The sequence below is a fragment of the Oratosquilla oratoria genome, chromosome 37 (genome assembly GCF_046742065.1).
Source record: "Oratosquilla oratoria isolate Oo_2021 chromosome 37, ASM4674206v1, whole genome shotgun sequence".
NCBI classification, from domain to species: Eukaryota; Metazoa; Arthropoda; class Malacostraca; order Stomatopoda; family Squillidae; genus Oratosquilla; species Oratosquilla oratoria.
The window spans coordinates 19,586,918-19,596,280 of record NC_134813.1 but is presented as its reverse complement, the minus strand read 5'-3'; the positions used below and the strand labels follow the sequence as shown (position 1 = coordinate 19,596,280).

Genomic DNA, 9,363 nt, shown 5'->3' with positions numbered 1-9,363 from the left:
ATTAGGTAAATAATGTATATCAAGTAGAAATGTACTATGAAGACAAAATTCGTTTTCAACTAGTTATTTAATTTTTATTATTTATTCATTTATTCTTAATAAGCATCGATTAACCTACTATAAATGTTCACCGGAAGTGGCTTTTCTGTGTACATAGGCTTCTATTTCACGCAAAATGTTCTTAACCCGTTCGTATTTAGTAAGCAATTATTTTTCTTAGGTCTTTTCCTCTCATTATACAGAGAATTTCGAAGGGTAGAACATAGAACTTGAATATATATATATATTTTTTAAATCTTTCGGATATACAGATGCGATCGGTAGAACGTGGGCTCTGCTCTACAGTGTTTTCATTTAAATATATTTATGCTTGGTTAAGATTTACATAGTTTTTACATATCTGTAATTGGTAATATCATGTATAGTACACAATTTTATATAAAAGGAATTATGAATATTAAACAAAAATGTGTGTATGTATTTGAAACACTGGTTACTAGCGAGTTCCAAATATATTTCGCCTGAATGCGGCACTTGGGTTAGGCATGCATAACTTCGGTCGACGTTCGTGTAGCGTCATTGTCCGCGTGGTAGTGTTATTTACAAGTGTTCACTGTAGTTATAGCAAGTCCTTCGGAATCACTCGTTTAAGTTGTCCTGCGGCGGCGCGACTACAGCGTGTTGTGCAAGTTGGATAGAGTCATAGACAAAATAGATCGAATATACTAGTTTTCATTCAAATAGAAAGGTAAGTTGGTCAAAGTTTTAATAAATACTTGAACAATTGATATAAACAAAGGCCTCTAGCGCTTGGCCATCGAGCCAAAAACTCCATAAATCACAAAGGCCTCTAGGTAAATTTTTACCTGTTAAGAGAAGGGACTCCATAGGCCACACCGGTGATGTCAACTCAACATTTGTTATTTTGTAGTTCTCGATGGTTTTTACCCGCAAATCATAGCATCCAGCAAAGAGGTGTGTTTTCAATCTTTTTGAAAACACTGATATTATAATTATCACGCTGCTTGACACTGGTCGGTAGCTTGTTAAATAGTCGAGGGGCACCGTTTTTAAAGGCTCTCTATATCCGATTTCTTTATTAGGACTTTGTTCATAAGCCGACATTATTCAGTGTCGCAGAATAACTTGAGACATTGTCATTGTGCAATAATCTTCTAGGAGCTCATTTAAGTACATTGGTTTACCTTGTTTTTTGGCTTGGAATGCGAGTACACATTTTGTATTCTATTCTAGCATTTATTTATTGGGAGCCAGTGTCATTTGATTAATGTGGGAGTAATTCTTTCTCTACGAGGAATATTTTTTATCAAACGTGCAGCTCTATTCATTATCATTTGCAGTTTCTTCAGCAGGTAGTTTGGCAGGCTGTAATAAACAAAATTGCAGTAGTCTAACCTACTGATAACATGAATCATGATTGTGAATCTGTTTTTTCATTGAATCTATTTCAAAATATTTTCTAACAAAGGATAAGTTTTTCAAATGGTAGTTTGCAACTTTCATTACGTTATTTACTTGCTCACAGAAAGATAAGTTTTTATCAATGATAATCCCCAAGACTTTCACATTGTCTGTGTCAAGAACTTAGGGGACCCCCGCCCAAATTTATTTTTTTCTGAAGGATCTTGCTGATTTTTTCTGTGATATCTAGGTCTGAGGAAACCTTCACAGCTTGAGTTTTATTCAGATCTGACAAGTAGTTTTTTATTTTTTAATAAAAAACATAAAAAATACCATATTTTTGGGCTTTCAAATCCTATCTCCTCTTACAATTTTTATTCGATGTCTTCCATTTTGCAGCAAAAAAGTTTTTTTAATATCTTTGTTTAACGCCGAGGAAAAAAATATTGAAAAATTATTGAAAAAATGCAAAATTTTGACTTTAAAATTTTTCTATCTAACATATGCCAAAAAACTCTTTCATTTTTTGTCATTTATCTAGCTATTAATAGAGACCTCATATGCAAAAATTGGTTGAAAATTGAGGGAGGAGATAGACTGTGTATCAAAAACTTACATTTTTCAGAAACGAGTGTTAAAGGTTTTTTTTTCCTTAGTTTGACTAAATTTTACATTGGACCTCCTAAGACCCATTGAAAACAGGTTCCATTGTATTTTCATGATGATTTTGCATCTTTCAAGTAACTCGGGCACTTTGTACCCTCCTACAGTGTAGGATATTATTCACTCAAAGTGAGGGTCTCATAAGCTGCCACCTCACTCTTTGTCGCAAAGTTTGAGTTCTTGGTCTAGAATGACCCAGCAAGGTAGTCTGATTGCTGGGATTCAGCTCTTTCTTTTCTTGGGTTTCCTTTCTGGTGCTGGAACAGGCTCTTGCTGCATCAGGGACATCACTGTGAGGTTTGACTCTAAACCCAAGGTGTTGCAACAAGGAGGCATCCTTGTAGCCACTTGTTAGCAAACAGTTGTTTGTGTAGAGACAATGTGTCTGATATAGGTGTAGAGGACAGAGGATCAGGTGCTGAGGATGTGGATGTAGATGGCAGGGAGAGAGCTGCTGGAGGGAGTACTAGTGGTGGTGGCAGAGGTGGTGATAACAAAGTTGATGCTGGGGTTCTTTCTTTCTCCCCTTGAGTTGCTAATGTAGACATTCTTATCTTCTGGAAGTGTGCCTTTTGTTTGGATAGCTTAGGCAGCCTCTGTGCAAATAAGTCCTTTCTGGCATCTTCCAATACAAGTAAGGGGTAATTTCTTTAATTTTTGCATTTTCACCAACACTTAACCAAGTTTCAGTTAGCGCTAATATATCAAGGTCATTATCCTTCAATAAGTTATATATTTCAAATGTTTTATTGCCAACTAATTGTACGTTTAACAATCCACATTTAACACTACTATTCAGTCTAACAACAGCCATGATCTGTTAAATTACATATCTTACTTATTTCAGATTGGTAGACAGGGCAGTTAGGGCCATTAACACCGAGATATTTCAGTTTTCTTGTATCTGACTCAGTTAATCCATTTCTTAATGTTAGCTGTACAGTCTTTGGATGCATGATTACCTGTACAATTAAAGCAAATGGGATCATCATTATTATTCTTAGCCTGACATTTATCAATCTTATGGTTGAACCTTTGGCAATAGTAGCAAACCATTAGGCGATACCCATCTCGAACAATAAATTAGTTGTAACAGTGCTTATGAACATCACTTGGAGTTGGAGAACACCCATTCCACAATGTGAAAGTCGCCATCTGATAGTGACTGGACTGGCATGGCGTCCATTCCGTATCCTAGTGGCTTCGTTTGTTAGTAAATTTGCTTGCAGCAAGTTTTTTTTTTTTCGCCAAGAAAATAGCATTATTTTATGCATTATAATTTATAAAATTAATATTTAATTTTCTAATGCCATATCGCGTAGGTGTGCAAAACGAAAATGATACTGGCCTCTATTTTTTGGTGTGTTTTGTGACATTTTTGTAGGTTTAATGGCTATTTCTGGTTACTGGTGATTCTTGCAATGGTCAAAATCTGGTAGGGCAATCAATTGCACAGGGAGCCTTTGATTTAACGGCCTAATTTGAGATTAGAGCACACGTACAGAATATTAACAAGTTGGTTGTAAGGTTTGGCAGAGAAGGCTGGTAGGGAACCAAATGTGAACTTGTGTAACTTAATCCCCGCCATTATATGCATTATTAGGCTGTTAGGACTGGGGGTGGTGGAAGTGGGGAGATTGGACTTAGTTTGCTTTTGATATGCAACCTCTATTCACTGAAAAAAGTTATCTTGATATTTAATCTGGACTGCTGTATATTGGACTTACATGGACGAATTTCTGGAAGAGGCCCTAATGGGCCTGTGGCTCCAGTGCTGCAGCCTCAGCACATTCACTTTGGCTGCATGTGGTGGTTATTTGGGCTCGATAGTTATATCTTAGCTCTTGACTTTCCCAATATTTGTCTAATCTGGATTCAAAATGTGCTATTGAACCAACACTTACAACTGACTCTGGAGATCATTCCAAGCATCAACCACTCATTAGGAAAAAGAGTACTTCCTGGTGTTTAGCCGAGCTCTGGTTTTGAATATTTTTTTGGAGTTCCCGCGAGTGATGGCGTCTTCCCTCATCTTGAACAATCCCTTGGTGCATTCGCTGTCGTATTTCCCACTCAGTGTCTTATACGTTTCGATGAGGTCACCTTGGGATCTCCTATATGCCAGAGTTGGTAAGTCTAGTGTTCTCAATCTTTCTTGATAAGACATACCTTTTAGGCGAGGCACCAGCTTTGTGGCTCTGTGCTGAACATTCTCCACTGCCTCAATATCCTTCACCAGGTGCGGACACCACACCTGGTTAGCATACTCAAGATGTGGTCTCACCAAAGATGTAAAAAGTACCTTAAATGTGTCTGGATCTAGATGTATAAAAGTCCTTCTTATGAGTCCCATAATTTGATTAGCCTTGTTGATTTTTTCAGCTAGCTGGTCTGAGAATGCTAACTTGTTATCAATGACCACTCCAATATCCTTGTGTCAGATCTCAGTATCCTCATACATCCTATATCCTGTTTCCTCGACATTGGTTTTTCCCTATTCTCATGTATTTGCTCTTGTTAGAGTGAAAGCTGAGAAGCCACTTTTGTGTCCAACTCTTGAGCCATTCCAGGTCTTCTTGCAGCTTATCACAATCCTCAGTTCCATTTAGTACTTTATATATCTTGGTGTCATCTGCATAAAGAAATATGTGGCTTTCGTTCTTTACCACGTCAGGTAAGTCATTGATGAATATTACGAAAAGCAGAGGACCCAGCACAGAACCTTGAGGAACTCCGCTGCTTACATTTTTCCAGTCGGACGACTTGACATTTATCATGACCTTCTGCCTCCTGCCAGTAATTACCCTTTATATTGTAGCTGGATACTTTCTCAATCAGTTGTCTATGTGGTACTCTATCGAAGGCCTTCATAAAGTCCAGGTATACCACGTCCATAGCCAGTCCATTATTGAGAGCCTCAGTCCATGAATCATACATTGATAAGTGGAAGTCCTGTTGATCTCCAAGATATAAACCCAAACTGCTTATTACTAAAGAGCTTATTCTCTTTCATGTTGTGTGATTTCTTCCCTCAACAGTGTCTCCATCACCTTACACAAAATGCTGGTTAGACTGACTGACCTGTAGTTACCTGGGTTACCCTTACTCCCATTCTTAAAGATGGCAGTAGTATTAGCAATCTTCCAGTCATTGGGTACCACACCTTCATTCAGTGAGCAAGTATAAAGTATATACAAAGGCTCCAAGTTCTTCCCTCAATTCTTTAATTATCCTCATATGTATACCATCTGGTCCAGGTGACTTGTTTGTGTTCATCCTCTGCAACACCTTAATTTTATCCTTAGTTATACAGATATTATCCAATCTTGGGATTGCTCTTGGTGTAGCGAGTGGAGATTCACCTTCAGGTTCCTCTATAAACACACTAGCAAATTGCTCTGAAAGTGTGTCTGCCTTCTCCTTATTGGTTGTAGCCATTCTAGTTTTCTCAGCATCTTGATACAAGTCCCCAATCCATGATTTCACTTTTTTCTTCGATGCTGCATACTTCCAGAAAACCTTGGGATTCTTTTTAACATTCTTTATTACTTCTTTCTCCTTGGCTTTGACTGCATTTCTGGTCTCTTTTTCTAACTTTATTACTAAGTCGTTTGTATTCTGTCTCGACATCCCTGTAGGAATCTGGGGTGTTACCTTCATTCGTTACCTTTCTAAGTCTCTCCCATAAACGTTGCTTTTTCTTTATTTTTGACCATAACTTTCTGTTTATAGGTATACTTTCATTAGTTCTTTTCCTCATCTTTTCATTTCCAACCTGTCTCATGGGTATACACTCTTCAGTTAATTCGGGCATCTTGGTACAAAATTTTGTCCATTTATCCTCTGTTAGAAGCTTGTCCAAAAAACTGTTGCCAGTCAATATCGAGTTTTCTCTTCATCATGGTATAGTCTGCCTTCTCGTACATAAAAACGGGTTTAATATTACTGTCCTCCAGTTCCTGCACATTGATACACTGCGAGATACAATGGCGGGACACCACGAGCATAGCTCCCCTTCCTACAAAATACAACTAGGTAAATAAATACAGGCATGATCACTTTTTCCCAACGGACTGTCAACTTTGACTTCCTCCACAATTTCTTCGTCATTAGTAAACTTAAGGTCAAGAGTATTACCTATATTTTCTTCTCTAATCTGGGTTACATCATGAATGTGTTGGGTAAGAAAAAAATCTCGCCTTATCAATGAAGAGTGTGTTAGTCAGTTGGGCCGCCCTCTGATGTATAATTACTCCATTTGATGTGTGGAAGATTAAAGTCTCCCAGTAACACCTTGTATTTCACATTCATATCACTGACTTCCTGTATCAGAAGCATTAAATTATTGTTATCCATATCACTGTTTGGGCTTCTATAAATTGAAGTAGTCAATATATTTCCATCAGTACCACATATTTCAATACTTACAAAATTTTGCCTTCAATTCTACCAAGTGGAACTTGATACCCCTCTTTATATACACAATAATTCCTCTCCCTTTCTCAGTAAAGATTCTGTTCAACTAAATCATAACCATCAATGAAGTATTCAACTGTACTTCTGTCATATACAGTGAAAGCCCTTGTATCCGGCACCATTGGGACCATAGGCATACCGGATATTTGAAGGTTTAAGAAAATACACCTATATTCACTCACTTTATTCACTAACCTTATCAATTTACACCAACATCACAGCATCAACAGTCGCCACTGAGCTCGTCATCTGATAAAACAACATTGTTTACATGAATCAGTTGTACACTGGCATTCTGAATGGCCGTGTTCAGTGACTGTGGCTGTGAGTCTGAATTTCGTGTACATCTGCTAATTTCTTAGCCTTACATCCTACTTTCATAAACTCCCTTATGTCCATCTGCCTACAACTCTTGCCTCTTTGTAACAAAAACTCGTTCTGAATACAGTGAAGAGACATAACATCACGGGTGTTCATGTAAGTGCACTGTTCAGCAAACTTTACAAACACTGCTAGACCTTTTGCTGCATCTTTCCATGAAACTTTGGGCTCAGGGTCGTCCTCTTCTTCACTGTCTGCCTCTGTCATTTTCTCCTGCCTTTCCTGAACTACTGCATTGATAAGCTCCTCATCAGACAGTGTGAATGTTACTGCTTCACTTTGTCAACATCCACCCACTCTTGTAGCGCCGCATCAGTTACGTTAAGTTTAGCACACTCGCCCATCTCTTTTAACTCTGTCACCACAGCCTTTTTCCTGGCACATTGAAAACCTTCAAAGTCCTCATCCCCTTCCTCTTCGAACATTATCAGTGGATACAGTTTTTGCCAACATCGCATTAGAGTTTGTTGTTTGACATCCTGCCAAGCAAGGGAAGCCATAAAGATAGCATCTTTTATGTTGAATTGTTTCTGGAAATCAGGGATAGAGCCATCATCATAATTTATAAGTTTACGCATGAAACTTTTTCTATAATTCATTTTAAAGTTCTGGATTATGCCCTGATCCATGGGTTGGATCAGGCTTGTAACATTTGGTGGTAGGTACACAACAAAAATGTTACCCACCACCAGTTCCTCAGCTGGTGGATGTGCCTTGCAGTTATCAAGCAACAACACTTCTTTACTATCCTCTGGGAGTCCTTTCTTTTTCAAATTCTCTTTCACTGAGGGAACGAACACATGTTTAAACCAGTCTAAGAAAATATCTGAGTTCATCCAAGCGCTATGTTGTGCACGATAATCAACAGGCAAGTACGTGACGTTCTTAAAACACCTTGGCTTTCGGTACTTTCCTACCACACACAATTTAATTTTATGCGTTCCTGCCATATTTGCACAAACTAGCACAGTCAGCCGAACCTTGCTATTCTTGAATCCTGTGGCAGGCCCCTCTGCCTGCTTGCAAGTGTTGTTGTGGGAAGACAACGGTAGAAGAGGCCAGTCTCGTCCGCGTTGTAGATCGTGTCTGGCATCAGACCATGCTCGTTTACCAACTTGGCAAACCTATAAGAAAAATAAAGACAAGAATAGAGAATAAGAGTAACAAAAAGAGAAAGAAAAGATAAGAGTTGACAAGAATAAGAAAAGAGAAAAAAAGATAAGAATAGAGAAACACTCTAACATCTAACATCATCTTTTTTTCTAATAAAGGTAGACTATTAGAGAGAGAGAGAGAAAGAGAATGTATTTAGCCATCCTTACCTGTCGATAAACTCCTCAGCTGAAGGTAGATCAGCAGATTTTGCTTCACCAGAGATATCAAGCTGACGAATTCCATGGCGAGTCTTGAATCGGTGTAGCCAACCATCAGAGAACTGGCAGGATTCTGCTATCGACATCTTGCTAGCGAGTTCACGTCCCTTTTCTTGCAGCATGGGGCCTGTTAGAGATGCTCCTTCAGACCGTTTTAGGCAGAACCACTCATACAGCACTTTATCCAAGAGGTCCACACGCTTAAACTGCAGAGTGTGGCGTTGTTCAGCAGCTTTTGGGGTGTCTCTCTCTTTAATAAACTCGTAACTTCTTGGATTGGGCCTTAATGTCGTATATCGTAGAAGAACCTATCCTGTATTCTTCCATGATTATTTTCCTGTTCTCTCCTTTCTCCAGACGTCTGCATATGTCCACTTTCTGCTTAACTGTAAGCACTACACGTTTTCGCTTATCAACTTTGGGCATGATGAAATTTCACAGGCAAGTGGCGAACACGTGAGTAGGAATGTAGCAGCAGTCCAGCAATACAAATACATCCGTGGTGTGAACGAAGTGGCGGTTGGAGACAAAGTGAGCGCCAGCCACCATGCAGTATGGCTCACAGCACACTCCTCTGGCGGCAGCGGGAGCAACTACAAAAAATATGCCGGATATTTGAAGTTGCCGGTAACTAGGGTGTCGGATACAAGGGCTTTCACTGTATATAGTTCTCCATATTCTCTATTTTGTGCTTCAACTCCAATCTCTTATCAATGCTATACATGTCAACATTACTAGATAAAATAATCATATCCTTATTTACATAACTAGTATGTACAGTGTGCCTTGTCCAACTGTTGTCTACTTCTCCCCTTGGGTATTTTGGTCCTCTTGTAGTGTTTGTCCCCCAATTCCTGGTGTTATCCTGTTGTCTCCCTGTCTTCGAGTTCCGTTGTAATCCTGTCTTGTGATTCTTCTGTCGTTGTTGTTGTTCTTGGCACCCTTGATTTCACCACTCTGGGGTTCCATGGTGGTCCCACTAGTACATGTCTTCCCTTTCCTGCTTTTTCCAAGTTTTTTGCCTTCTCCCACAAAGCTTTTTCGTGTT

The 9,363-nt window shown here is 38.9% G+C and overlaps 1 protein-coding gene across 2 annotated transcripts in view; it reads left to right on the top strand.

The window, feature by feature from the left end:
• Positions 1–553: 553 nt before the first annotated feature.
• The window catches only part of LOC143019558 (uncharacterized), a 71,262-nt gene continuing 62,452 nt past the window's right edge, over positions 554–9,363 (top strand). For both annotated transcript variants that reach the window (XM_076175296.1, XM_076175295.1), the window contains exon 1: positions 554–748. The gene's annotated coding sequence lies outside the window, so the exon portion shown is untranslated. The remainder of the gene's footprint in view (positions 749–9,363) is intronic.